This window comes from Macaca fascicularis, chromosome 8 (assembly GCF_037993035.2).
Source record: "Macaca fascicularis isolate 582-1 chromosome 8, T2T-MFA8v1.1".
NCBI classification, from domain to species: domain Eukaryota; kingdom Metazoa; phylum Chordata; class Mammalia; order Primates; family Cercopithecidae; genus Macaca; species Macaca fascicularis.
This window is the reverse complement of record NC_088382.1, coordinates 149,508,331-149,522,010: the sequence shown is the minus strand read 5'-3', so window position 1 is coordinate 149,522,010 and position 13,680 is coordinate 149,508,331. Positions and strand designations below refer to the sequence as shown.

The 13,680-nt window shown below is 50.2% G+C and overlaps 1 protein-coding gene across 11 annotated transcripts in view; it reads left to right on the top strand.

The window, feature by feature from the left end:
• Nucleotides 1-13,680, top strand: part of TRAPPC9 (trafficking protein particle complex subunit 9) — a 726,907-nt gene that overhangs the window by 541,098 nt on the left and 172,129 nt on the right. The window lies entirely within an intron of this gene.

Sequence of the window (13,680 nt, the reverse complement as noted above, 5' to 3'; positions counted from 1 at the left end):
GGTTGGGGGTGGGGAGGAGTCGAGGTGGCTTACAAAGCAGAATGTATTAGAGCTTATCCCTGAAGAACCAGTCGATTCCTAGGCCAAGAGTTGAAGGCAGGGCCTCCTGGCGGCTGGAATAGGATTGTGCCAGGGCCCAACAGCATGATGGTGCGTTGATGGTTCCCAGGCAGGATACAGTCCCATGGTACGGGTGTGCAGGCAAGAACCAAAGGTGCATGGGCCCAGGGAATTGGGGGATTTTGAATGCCTTCCTAAGGAGGTTCTGGCATTTTCTGTGACCTCTGCTTTCCCTTCAGCTCCATGTGGCCGGGTCAGGTGCAGGGCTCCTGTTGTCCATGGGAAGCAGTGATGCCAGGTACCACCGCTGGCCCTCAGGTGCATGCTCTGTGCCCAGCGCTTGGCCTGCGGCTTTTTAAACCTCACTGTTACACTCTCAGGTTAGCATTATTGTCCTTTACCTTCACAGTCAGAAAACACTTCAAGAGGCTGACTGATTTATCCAGATGACACTGATACTGAGGCAGAGCTTGGATGAAAGTCCGGGTTTCTGTGACTCCACACCCTGGAGTTCTGCTCCGTCACCCTGCACTAAGCTCTGGGGCCTGAGACAAGACGGCCTGTGGGGCCCTGGCCACGCCCCCTCCCCCGTGCTCAGCATGGACCTTGTCGATTGTTTGCAAGGCACATTTGAATATTTCCTTTTCCTGTTTGCTTCCCCCCTTTAATCTAGGGAAAATGAGATTGCACTTAGAATTGATGGAGTATGTAATTAGATATAATATCATTTTTAAACTAATAGCTACTGATTCAGTATGATTGAGACATTTTGTTAACGAAATGGGGGCATTTCACTGCCTTAAAACCAATCAGCTCTCTACTGAGTAGTTCTCTCCAGGAGGCTTTTGGGTGCCTCTTAGTTCCACCAGCCTCTTCTTCAACCATCTGCTATGTCTGAGGCATTGGGTCAGGTGCTAGAAAGGTGAACACACAGACCTTCTGTCTCCGCTCTTCTGAGGACTCTCTGCACACGTGCAATGCTGGCCCTCTCAGACGTGCTTCGTCAGGGAAGCCACTAGAAGCACGGGGAGAGAAGGAGGCCGGCAGATGGGGAATTTCACCAAGTGAAGGTGGGGCTGAGACGAGGTTAGCCAGGTGAAGGTGGGCCTGAGGCGAGTTTAGCCAGGTGAGGGTAGGGCTGAGGTGAGTTTAGCCAGGTGGAGGTGTGGCTGAAACTTGGGAGTGACAGGAGCAGAGTGTTGCGTGAAACGTGAGTGGGGGTGGGGACACCAGTGCGAGCAGTGCCAGCCACAGAGGCCCATGCAGCTCCCATGTGTTCAGATGGGGCGCCAGAAGAAGCCCACGGCGTGGTGTTTTACATGTCTCCTGAGCCCTCGTGGGGTGTTGTCACAGGGTCACACTGAGGCAGGCATCGTGTGGAAGGAAAAGAGATTTGCATCCTAACATGGAAAGATTTTTGTCGAAAAAGACTGATGCAATGTGGTCATCTTGTATAGGTTCAGCTCCACTCAAAGGGGAGATGATTATACAGGGACGTTTACTTCCGTGGAGGCCGATGACCCAGGCACGGTGTCCCTCCGTAGATTTTCATTCACCTCCGGAATGGCTGGCATCCCAGGACCCTAATACTGTGTTTTAGCTGGCTTACCGGTCTGGCCCATCTGCAGCTATTCTACAAAAGCTGTTGCAGGGCTTGACTCTGCTGGTTCTGTGGTTTCTGATGAGCCTGATGAGGGAGGCTGCCACGGTGTTCCTGAAATCCGGGTGCCAAAAACACTCTTGCCAATTTCTCTTGCTTGCTTGCTTTAGTGACATACCAGGGGAAAAAAAGTGGCCAGAGAGGTTCCATATTCTTTTCCTGTCTACCTTCGGCTCTCTGGGCCTGAGCTTCATGTCCCAGCTCTGTCTGGTGTCCACGGGATGGATTTGGACCCATCCTTTACCTCTCTCCTGCCTCCGTGTGAGGAAGGCAGGAAGATGCACTTTTCTTTGGGAACCTCAGATCTGGTCCTGGGCTCAGAAGCGGCCTCTGGGCCACTTCTCACTTGGAACAGGGGGAGGAAGCCATGCCTCACCTGTTGTCCTATGGAGGCTGCCCCAACTCTTGCGGCCAGCCATGCCTGTCTGGCCCAGGGAATGACATGTCGTGTGTCCACATGGACTTGACTCCTGGCAGTCACTTCATTGCCTGAGCTTCAGTTTCCTCATCTGCTTTATGAAGACAAAATCCATTTCAGGCCAGGAGTGGTGGCTCATGCCTGTAATCCCAGCACTTTGGAAGGCTGAGGCAGGTGGATCATGAGGTCAGGAGTTCGAGACCAGCCTGGCCAATATGGTGAAACCCTCTCTCTACTAAAAAGACAAAAATTAGCCGGGTGTGGTGGCACGTGCCTGTAGTCTCAGCTACTCAGGAGGTTGAGACAAGAGAATCGCTTGAACCTGGGAGGCAGGGGTTGCAGTGAGCCAAGAGTGTGCAACTACACTCTATCCTGGTCAACAGAGCAAGACTCCACCAAAAAAAAAAAGAAAACCAAACCATTTCAAGGATTAACCTTGGAAGGAAATGAAAATAAATGAGTTAACATATGTGATTGTTGCAAACTAAATATTCTCACTCTCTGTAGTTTATGTCCTTTACTTTCTTCTGTTGTTTCTTTTCTGGGCTACCTTGCTTGATTTCCTGTCTTCTGAACATTAGCCTTTGACATTTATTTCCATGTGGGCTTCTCTGTCCATCAGTTTGACCATCCATGACAGCAGGGAGGGGCAGGTGTGCACACCCCTGGATGAGGCTGGTGTGGGGGGTGGCGGATGAGCTGTGTATGCTCCCAGATGCAGCAGTGGGGGGCAGGTGTGCGCTCCTGGATGCGGTAGTGGGGGGCAGGTGTGCACCTGAATGCAGCCCATAGCCACTTCTTATATGGCCCCTGCTTACCTCTCAGCTGCGTCCCTCCCCAGTCCCCTCTGTCCACTCCGATGATCATCCAGGGTCCCTGGCTGGCCTGCATGCACTAGTCCACCCGGCTCTTTGCAAGTAATGCTGCGTGTATCTGGGATGGTCCTTTTCCACCCGCAGCCCTCTACCTGCCAGCTCCCCTTACTGCATGTCTTAACTTGGTCAACACTTCTCTCCAGCTCTTCCTGAAGCTTCTCAGGCAGGATCAGTGCCTGATACTGCATATTCCTCTAACATGCTACAGGTTCTGTATCACAGCGCTTACCACAGCTTACACAAACAAAGCCTGGCTCTCTGTTGTCCATCTCTCTCATGGGCTTCTGAAGCTCCTGGAAAGATGAGGGCTTGTTTCTGGTTCATTTTATGTCCCCATGCACTGAGCTTAGGGCCTGCAAGATGACAGCTGTTCTCTGAATACTGCTGAGCCACCCCCAGTATGGTTTGTCCCAAGCTTCTGCCCTCAGATCTGGCCCTGGGCAGCATCCCTGTTTCTGCCGTGATGTTATGACTGCCTGCCCTTGCACATTAGCTGGAGAAGTCGCGTGGTATGGTAAGACTGCAGAGCCTCGGGAGACTACAGCCGAGTGGTTCCATCAGCCTGTGTTTCACAGGAGCGCCAGTGTCCTCTAGCTGTCCGGCAAGATCCAAATTACACAAATGTGATGGGGGCTGCCAGGGTCCCGCCTGCTTGGCAGGGTGGCCTCCCCGTTGTGGCACCCACACCTTCAGAGACCTGTTACAGCAGGTGTGGAACGTAGCCACGTCTGCGGCAGAGGTGATGGAGGCAGAAGCAGGCTCTGTGACCACCACACTGCCGTTCCTTGGCCTCTCTCCTCGAGTTCAGACAGGCACTCCAGAAGAACCTAACAGGAACTGAGAGAAGCTGAGATTTAGTCGGTGCACCAGCTTTTCATTTAAGGAAGTGTGGACCATAACTTAGCTGCCTCAGCAGATGCTGCTGGTCCTGAACCTAGCTCCTTCACCTAGGCAGTTGCTGTGGTAGCAGATTTTTCCAGCCTACTGTGAGCTGAATATGACCCTTTGGAAAAGCAAGGAAACACTCTGGTTCTCTGTCATCTAAGGCAGAGAAACTTCAAAATAGTTTATTTTCTATTACAATTCAGAAAGCAGGAGGGAGTGAGCCCTGTTCGGGCCCCAGCTGGGTGCCCTGCCCTGGGCCCACTTAGGTCGCTCACTGGCTCCTGGCTGCCACTGTGTAGGCAGTGGCTCCTTTCTTTACAGACCAGGAGGGAGGCTCAGGGACAGGGTGACTTGCCCAAGGGCACAGCAGATTAGAAGTAGACCCAGGCGGAAACCAGGTCTTTCAGACTTTAAACGAATAGCAGAAAAGTGGTAAAGAATCTTTGTTTGTTTGTTTGTTTTGTTTTGTTTGAGACAGACTTTCACTCTATCACTCAGGCTGGAGTGCAGTGGCATGATCTCGGCTCACTGCAACCTCTGCCTCCTGGGTTCAGGTTATTCTCCTGCCTCAGCCTCCAGAGTAGCTGGGATTACAGGTTTGCACCACCATGCCCGGCTAATTTTTGTATTTTTAGTAGAGATGGGGTTTTACCATGTTGGCCAGGCTGGTCTCAAACTCCTGACCTCAAGTGATCTGCCTGGTTTAGCCTCCCAAAGTGCTGGGATTACAGACATGAGCCACCGTGCCCCAGTGGTAAAGAATCTGATAGGTATTTTACTCTTAATACAAACATCTTCAGAATTTTCAGTGAGGAGCATTGGAGAAAAACCAAAAACCCACCTTTAGAGACAGAGTAAATCTGGAAGAGTGTTGGAACGATTCCCAGCACTAGGCGGAAGTGTCTGGGCAATGCCATGCTGCGCCTGGGGTCTGAGCGGGTCACAAAGGGTAAAACCAGGGAGCATGCAGACCCTGCTGCCTTGGGCCCTTGAGCCACTGCTTTCCTGCACATGGGGTCCTCCGCACCTGCTCTGGGCCACACGCTGGTAGCATGGGGGCAGCAAGTTGAAGAAAACAGCTCTGACACAACCAAGGTGAGGATGGAGTGGAGACGCAGACACCCTGATATTAGCTTGAGTGAAGTGTTACCTATGTACACGGTCAGTGGGTAAAAATAATGCCCAGAACATCTCATATTTATTTTGCATTTTATACCTTCACAAAATGTCTTCATAAAAGCTACCTAGTTTGATCTTTATCACGATAACTTCCCTTAATAGCCATACTTTTTAATAACAGCTTTATTGAGATTTGATTTGCACACAAGGCAGTTTACCCATTTAAAGCGTATGGCTCAGTGATTTTTGTTTATTCACAGAGTCGTGCCACCATCGCCATCGTCCACTTCAAAACTTTTGAATTGCTCCCAAAAGTATTAGAATAGCTATAATTGTTTTGAGCACCAATTATGTGCCAAGTGGTTCAAATCAATTCTCCCAAATCCTGACTAGCCCTGCAATATAGGAGATCCACGTTGTGGATCAAAAACCAAGGCCTGGGGACACTCAAGTGACTTGCCTTTGGTCACAAAGCAAATAGGTGAGAAGAGGGTTGCTCCAGTCTATGTTGCTGCAAGCCCATGCCCGTTCCTCTGCGCAGCGCCCCATCCCAAACGCAGCCCTGCAGCCGGGACACTCGCCCCAGTGCCAGACCCTCAGGGAGTGGAGAGCAGTGGTGGGCGCCTGAGCTCTGCCTGCTGACTCCAAGGCCTGGCCCTGCATGCTGTGCCTCAGAGGCCATGGGGAATGAGGCCCTGGGCACCGGCTCCTCCCTGCTTTTGCTTTTGCTGGACCTGTGGCCGTTTGGACCCAGCAGGCCAAGCAGTCCTCAGGAGGCCTCTGCAGAAGGAAATCAATTAAACACGACCCGTGGTGCAGGAGCCCAGGTCTTGCGCTGCCTTCTGCCGTTTGAAGAGGGAGGGCAGCCAGCAGCCAGTGGCATTAGGTGAATTCCATTTTCTTAAGCACTATTTTCTGCGCTGAAGAAAACAGTACTTAAAGGTCCTAAAGTAAACATTGATCCGGAGAAGTGCAAGCAGAGGGGCTGTGCTTCCCACGGCAGTGCTGGCTGGGATGGAGGGAGAAGCTCCCAACGTCGGGCACTTCCGAGCTGAGAACAGGCACTGCTCAGGGAAGGCGGTGTCTGGCTGAGTCCTAAAGCACAAGGGGAGCTGGCTCCATGGTGGGAGGGCTGGGGAGGGCCCCTCGCTCTGGCTGTCTTGCTCACGCTCTGGTGACTGGCTGGTGATTTCTACTCGTATGAACTCAGTACACCTCTCTGTGACGTGAGGGTGGTGATATAGGATCTCTGTAAGCATAAAATGAGATGCTGTGTATTTGGGGCTTTCCCAGTGCTGAATAGGGGACTCTTCGCAAGTTGCCTCCGTGGGAGACCAGCCAGGCCGATTGATCGAGGAAGCAGAGTGCTCAGAGCACACCATCTCTCTTCGGAGAAGCCACCTCTGCAGCAAGAGGCCACCGTTCCCTGATGCTCACTCTACTCCCAACCCTTGGCCTTCTCTGAACTCCCAGAATCCAAACTGAAGAAACAATGGGCCCCACTCAACCTCCAATTTGCAGTGAGGAGCTCAAGATTCAGAAAAACGAGATGCCTCCGAATCATAGACTGACATGATTGAAGGAGTGCCAGGCTCTGCCTCACACTTGCACCTCCTCAAGTTTCTCCCATTGAGTGTTTTTCTAGCCCTACGTGGAGCAAAGAACAGGACGGCAGACTGCCTGGCCCCAGGCCACAGCTTGTTTATTTGCAGCAGGGACCTCTGGCAGAGCTCTCAGTCCCCTAACTGCATGGGCCACAGCTGGCTGTGGGGGTGCTGGGCTGCTTGTTAACAATGAGCGGTATTATCTCCAAGCACCTGTCAGCGTGTGTGCCCGAGTTCAGGCAATAGGGACGGCTCTCTGGACCCTTATAGTCGATACTTACCACAGGTTCCTGGTTCCTGCCAGCCTGGCTTTGAATTCTCCGTCTCCCATTTGCCATCTCTGTGACCCTGGGCAAGCTACCTTATTTTCTGCAACAGGCGGATCTGCTCCCTCCCAGGGCTGCTGCGGGGATGGAGGTGGTGGCGACAGAGCCTGTTGCTTGGCAGCGGGGTGGGCCCACAGCAGGCCCAGGGGACAAGGGCACCATTGCTTTGGTGTTGGTGCAGTCCCTGATGGTGCTGTGATTGGATCACCTAGAGCTTTGACTTTCAGAATACAGCTTATCTTTCCCCTTCAATTGAAAACAATAATGAGGAAGAATTTCTCTTTTTTACCATAATTGATCTAGGAGGCTGAAGGAGAAAATGATCCTCTCTTGGGATGTGATCCATATGTCCGTGTTCACGCCATTTCCTTGTCTGCTCAAAGTCCCTTCTCATTCGGGATGGACGAGTCAGGAAGCTGATGCTTCCCTCTCACGTGGCGTTGTACTTCCGTACAACACAGAGCATAGGCTGGTGTTCCGCACAGGCAATAGATTCCCATATGATGTACCACATACATTTGCAAAAGTAGTCCTATAACTAACAACTATCTCTCAATGAAAGTTCAGTTGAATTACATGCGGCCAGTCCCCTGAGATCCGACTCCTTGATTTGTACTTAAATGTCATTGTGACTTCCCTGGTGAGGCTATCAGCTGTTCAAAGACTGAATTGTATGATCTGGTATTTTAAAAACCACCATTTTTTTATAGACTCTTCAAAAATCACAGCACCTTTTTTTAGTGCCAACTCTTGACTATTATTGTCACATTTGGCCATAAAATTAAACATGAGAATTGGCATTCAATAATCGTATTAATTTTATTTAACTCTGCCTTCAGAGATGAACAGAATCAAGTAGCAGTGGAGTGTCAACGTTCCGAGGAGCGGATGGAGGGCCGGCCCTGCGTCTGGTGTTTGAAAAGAGGCCCCTCCTTGGCCTTGCTTTTTCACTTTGCAACCTTAGGTCATCTTAGCACCTCCGCTCCTTAGTCTCTTCATCTGTAACGCGGGATTCAGAATCATGACAGCAGCCACTATTTATAGAGTGCTATTTATGTACCAGATACTTTGCTGACCATTTGTATCCACCATCTATCTTATTTAATCTACACGAAATCTTACAAAATGGGGTTTATCAGCCTCAATCAGATTTTAAAAACTAAACCACATTGTTTTGCACCTTGTGAAGAAGTTTAAAATTGTGAGCGAATGTGACTATTCCAGGAGGACAGTGTCCTGAGGGGGTTTATGTAGTTGGACAAGCCTCCTAGAAGAGCCATAGTTTGATTGTGTGTTTTCTAGGCCTGTACGAAAGTAATTGCACTGACCTAAATATAAGCTCCCCTGAAGTCCTGCCTTGGAAGATTTGTGTGGGCCTGGTCCTTTCCTCCATCTGGGATTTAAATCTATTCCTTTTAGCGAATCTCTAGAGAGCATTTCAAAGTGCCAAGTGCATTTACACGCACAAGCCTCTGCCTCACAGAGTGACCAGTGACCCAGCTAGTATGAATCTTATTTTCCAAAAGGAAGTTTGGGTGCAGAGAAGCTATGGCTTGTGTGGAAGAGACGCAGGTGACTCAGACAGCCCTTCCCCTCACAGAGCTCCCAGCCCAGGACCAAAGATTGCTCTCTGGTTCAGCAGACGGCAGTGCAAGGACTGGCCTGTTGTCCCCTCTGCCCATTCAGCGAAGATGTCTTTGCCCTGATGTTCCCTGCAAAAGCCCCTCCTGTTCTGCAGAGGATCCTGGACTGGGAGCCAGACTCAGATTCTTGTCTTGGTCAGACATGAACAGCGGGTAATATGCCTTGTCCTCAGCATGAAGTCCTTACTTTATTAAAAATTGAAACAAGGCTGAGCATGGTGGCTCATGCCTATCATCCCAGTATTTTGGGAGGCTGAGGTGGGAAGATCAGTTGAAGTCAGGAGTTCGAGACCAGCCTGGGCAACATGGTGAAACCCCATCTCTACTAAAAATACAGAAATTAGCCAGGTGTGGTAGTATGCGCCTGTAATCCCAGCTACTCGGGAGGCTGAGGCACGAGAATCGATTGAACCCGGGAGGCGGAGGTTGCAGTGAGCGGAGATTGCACCACTGCACTCCAGCCTGGCCAACAAAGCAAGACTCTGTCTCAAAAAAAAAAAAAAAAAAAATCAAAATAATAACATTAGAACCCACTCTAGCGAAAAGGCATCACTCAAAGGCTGTTACCATACTGGGCAGACCCCTGGGCCAGGCCTGGCACCGCCACCCTCTGGGAGCCGCCCAAAAGGCCATTCCTGCCAACACCCGCTGCAGACGAGGCAGGTGACCTCACCGTTAGTTCTGCGCAGGTTTCCTCACTCACCTTTTCCACGCAGTTTCCAAAGATAATGATTTCCCACCACTTTGCTGAGACTTGTCAGAGCATCAGCCATGGTTCCGAATCACTTTTTGGATACGTTCTGATGGGAAATTGAATATTCCATCAGAAAATGAATATTCTCTGATGTGTCGCTCACCCCAACATAAGACCTCACCTGTGTGTTTAAGCTTAAACCCAGGGCGAGGAGGGATGTGCCGCCGCGTGCAAACCACACCTGCAGGTGGGCAGGCTTCTGAGGCTGCGGGGGCCAAGTGGTGAGGACCGTGGCATGAATGTGGCATCACGGTGTCCTTGCTTTGTTGTTGTTATGAAAAGCAACTTGCTCATTGAGAAAGTCGTTACGGAGCCATCAAGGCACTCAGCTGGTCATGGAGTGTGGGCTGGTGATGGTAGACCCTGCTGCTGGTGCTAAGAACTTGCAAACCCTCCCAGCTGTTAGGTGCAGGTAGCGCTGACTGCATTCCGCAGAGATGCTCAGGGAAGTGCCAGGCCTCGCCCCAAAGTCACCTCCAAGCCGAGCTGGGCATCCAGCCCAGGTGGTGGGCTCTGAAGCCTGCCGCCATCTCCCGCTGTGCTGCCACCTGGTACCCACCATAATGGACAGGCCACTGCCAGCCACACCTCAGCACCTTCCACCCTTCCCCTCTGGAAGACAACGACTGCAGTAGGTGGTCTCAACTTCGGGCCCCTTGGTGGCCCTGGGTTTCTTCCTTACCTTCCAACACCCAGGTGTCCCTGCCTGCAGGTCATCTCCCTGTGAGCCTCTCAGCCAAGTGCCACCACCCCACATGCCCTCTGGCACTCCCTGTGGGGCAGACACCCTGTCTACCTCTCTCCAGCCACCCACCATCATCGGGAGCTCTACTCTCCACACGAGTGACAAGCCTCAAACCTAATGGCCTTGGCTCTCATTTAAAGTTCTGGCAGTGCTGCCACTGAATATAGAGCAAGGTCACCTACCAGGGCAGCCAGCCAGGGGCTCTCACCTTCTATGATGCAGGCCTTGCAGCTGCTGCACACAACACAATGGTGTCTTCCGGCAGAGGTGACCTCAGGTGTGAGGACTCCTCCATGGGAAAACCTCTTGCAGTTTGCCAGGTTAACAGTCACAGGGCTGCCGTCACTTCCTGGTGGGGAGGAACCAGGAGGAGGGGGCTCGGGTTTAGGGGCTGTGCCTGGGACCACGTGGATAGAAGTATTAGAGGTGGATAGAGGTATTAGGTAGAGCTCCTCTGTGGTTTGGGGAATTCATCCTTGGCTCTCGGAATTCTGGCAATAGGACTTGAAGCTGGTTGACCTTAGGTGAGTCACTCAATTTCTTGGTAGGCCAGTTTTGTCACTGCAGGAAAAGGAATGCTGCCTTTGTCGCCCATCCCAGGGCTGCAGAGGAGAGGGTGATTATAAATGTGGGAAGCGGTTGGCCGTTAACACAAGCAGCAGAGGCCTGTTGGGGGCAGGGTCTGCAGTTCCAGGGTCTCTGTCCCATGCTGCTCTGCAAACAGCATAAGCAAGAAATGATCTCTCATTAGGTGTCCTGCCCAAGCAAAGCAGAGCCGAGTAAAACTCAAGACAAAACACAGAGGACGGAGTCTGTGACCCAGGCTCTGAGCGAGGCCTGCTAGCTCCGTGGTGTCGGGCCAGATGGCTTGGACACTGAGAGCTGCAGCCTGTCATCTGTAACATGAAGCAGAGCACGGCCTTCCCTGGGCTGGCTGTCAGTTAAAAAAGATGAGCATGCACACAGAACACCCAGGGCTGGGCTTGGCACACAGCACGTGCTCCTTACATTTTGTTTTCTTCCCTTTTCTGTTTTATGGGCAGAGTTGGCTACAGTTTTGTTAAGGTTGGAGGTGGGTAATAGAGTATGATGATTACTCAACCAGAAATTGTTTGAAAGATACCCCCAGATAATCACACAAATGTAGTTCCAGTGGCCGCAGCATCCGGTGTGTGCTCTGACCCAGGGAGCTGCCTGCTGGCTGCTTCTCCCTTCTGTGTTCAACAGGAAGAGAACTTGCTACAGGGGACTATTGTCAAACTCAACTGAGAGGTGAAAGTTATTAGTTCCTTTTGGATTACCAAGCAGTGAACTTAAGCTGGCCTTTTTAGCAAAACTTAGGAAATATTCTGACCTTTTGTTTGAAGAGAGCACTAGTTTGCTTCAATCTGCCTCTGAGGTGGGGAAGTAAGAGGAGCTTTTTGCTGGGTGGAAAATTAGAAGCTCTCGCTGCACGGGTAGGTTACTCACAAGGGAAGAAAGAGACATGGTTAGTAAGCTTCTGAAAAAATGTTCAACCTGAGGGGGAATTCAGACCTGCACATTAAAACATCAGTGAGGTGGCATTTTGCCTATTACTGCAGAGATTAAAAACTGATCATCGCCAGTATTGGCCGTGGTGCAGAGAGGGAGACAGGCCTGTCCGTGCTGCTCAGGGATGAGCTTCTGGAAGATTCCTCTGAGCCTGAAGCACCTCACACCCTCCAATCAGTGGCGCCACTTCTGGAAACAGATCCTGAGAGTCAGTCATAAGTGCAGGCAGAAACACTCAGCACAAAGGTGTTTGTCAGGCCTTTTTCTACAGCAGTCTTTTTTTTTTAAACATGAAAAAGAGCAGGGAGTCCAAAAGTAGGAGAACCGTTCTGTAGGCTACGATACACCCTAAGATAGAATATTTTGCAGACTAATTTTTAATGATGGGAAAATGTTCATGGCATATTAAAGGAATAAAACAAGACTTCAGACTATGTGTGTGGGTGTATTTCTTTGTGTATATGATACATCATGATTTATAAAGATATATGTAGTGATTTTAAACTATGTTAAATACAAATACTTAGGGAAAAGACTGTAAAGATATTAACATTAGAGTATAATATTTGAATGCTTTTATTTTCTTTTTTATGCTTTTTCTGTCTTCCAGCTATTTAAGCTATCTACTTAGATAACCAGAAAATAATAGTAAAAGTGATTTTTTAAAAGACCATGTTTTGCAACAAAAGCACCGTTCTCTGCTTACGGGGAGCATCTCTAGCTCTTCTGAGGCTCAGCCCCACACATGATGCCTCAGGCCGAATGCTAGAGATTTATTGACACTGCCGTAGTTCTTTCCCAAGCTGTCCTGGAGACCGAGACTTCTTCTTTGGGTTTAATCTTTTCTTTATATCCCCTTAACAGCAGGTCCTCTTATTTCTTGCTTGTTCAAGGGACTAGCCACAGAGGCCAATTAGAGCATGGTTTTGCTGAATATTTTGGCCGTAGCACAGTCTGTGCAATAATAAAAAAGGCCTACTTTTTTTTTTTTTGATGGGGTCTCGCTCTGCCATTTAGGCTGGAGTGCAGTGGCACAATCTCGGCTCACTGCAACTTCCGCCTCCTTGGTTCAGGTGATTCTCCTGACTCAGCCTCCTGAGTAGCTGGGACTACAGGTGTGCGTCACCACGCCTGGCTTATTTTTGTATTTTTAATAGAGATAGGGTTTCAGCATGTTGGCCAGGCTGGTCTCAAACTCCTGACCTCAAGTGATTCTGCCTGCCTCGGCCTCCCAAAGTGCTGGGATTACAGGCATGAGCCACTGTGCCTGGGCCAAAACGCCTACTCTTATCCATTGAGTGATGAACCCTTAGTCATTGTATTAGTTTGTTTTCACACTGCTGATGAAGACGTACCCGAGACTGGGCAATTTAGAAAAGAAAGAGGTTTAATTGGATTTACAGTTCCACATTGCTGGGGAAGCCTCACAATCATGGTGGAAGGCAAGGAGGAGCAAGTCACGTTGTACATGGATGGCAGCGGGAAACTCCCCCTTATAAAACCATCAGATCTTGTGAGATTTATTCACTACCATGAGAACAGTATGGGGGAAACTGGCCCCATGGTTCAATTATCTCCCACCAGGTCCCTCCCACAACATGTGGGAATTATGGGAGTACAATTCAAGATGAGATTTGGGTGGGGACACAGCCAAGCTATATCATTCTGCCCCTGGCCCTCCCAAATCTCATATCTTCACATTTCAAAACCAATCATGCCTTCCCGACAGTCCCCCAAAGTCTTAACTAATTTCAGCATTAACTCAAAAGTCCACAGTCTAAAGTCTCATCTGAGACAAGGCAAGTCCCTTCCGCCTGTGAACCTGTAAAATCAAAAGCAAGCTAATTATTTCCTAGATACAATGAGGGTACAGACATTGGGTAAATACAGCCATTCCAAATGAGAGCTGAGGGGGGCTGTGGGAGGGGCACGCCCACCTGCCTGAGAAGGAAAGGGTGGGGGGAGGAGGCAGGCAGCACTCAGAGGATAAACAGGTAGTTCCCAGGGGCCCGATGGGTCCCCAGGGTTAAATAATTGTCAGCGTTCTCCATGACTGTC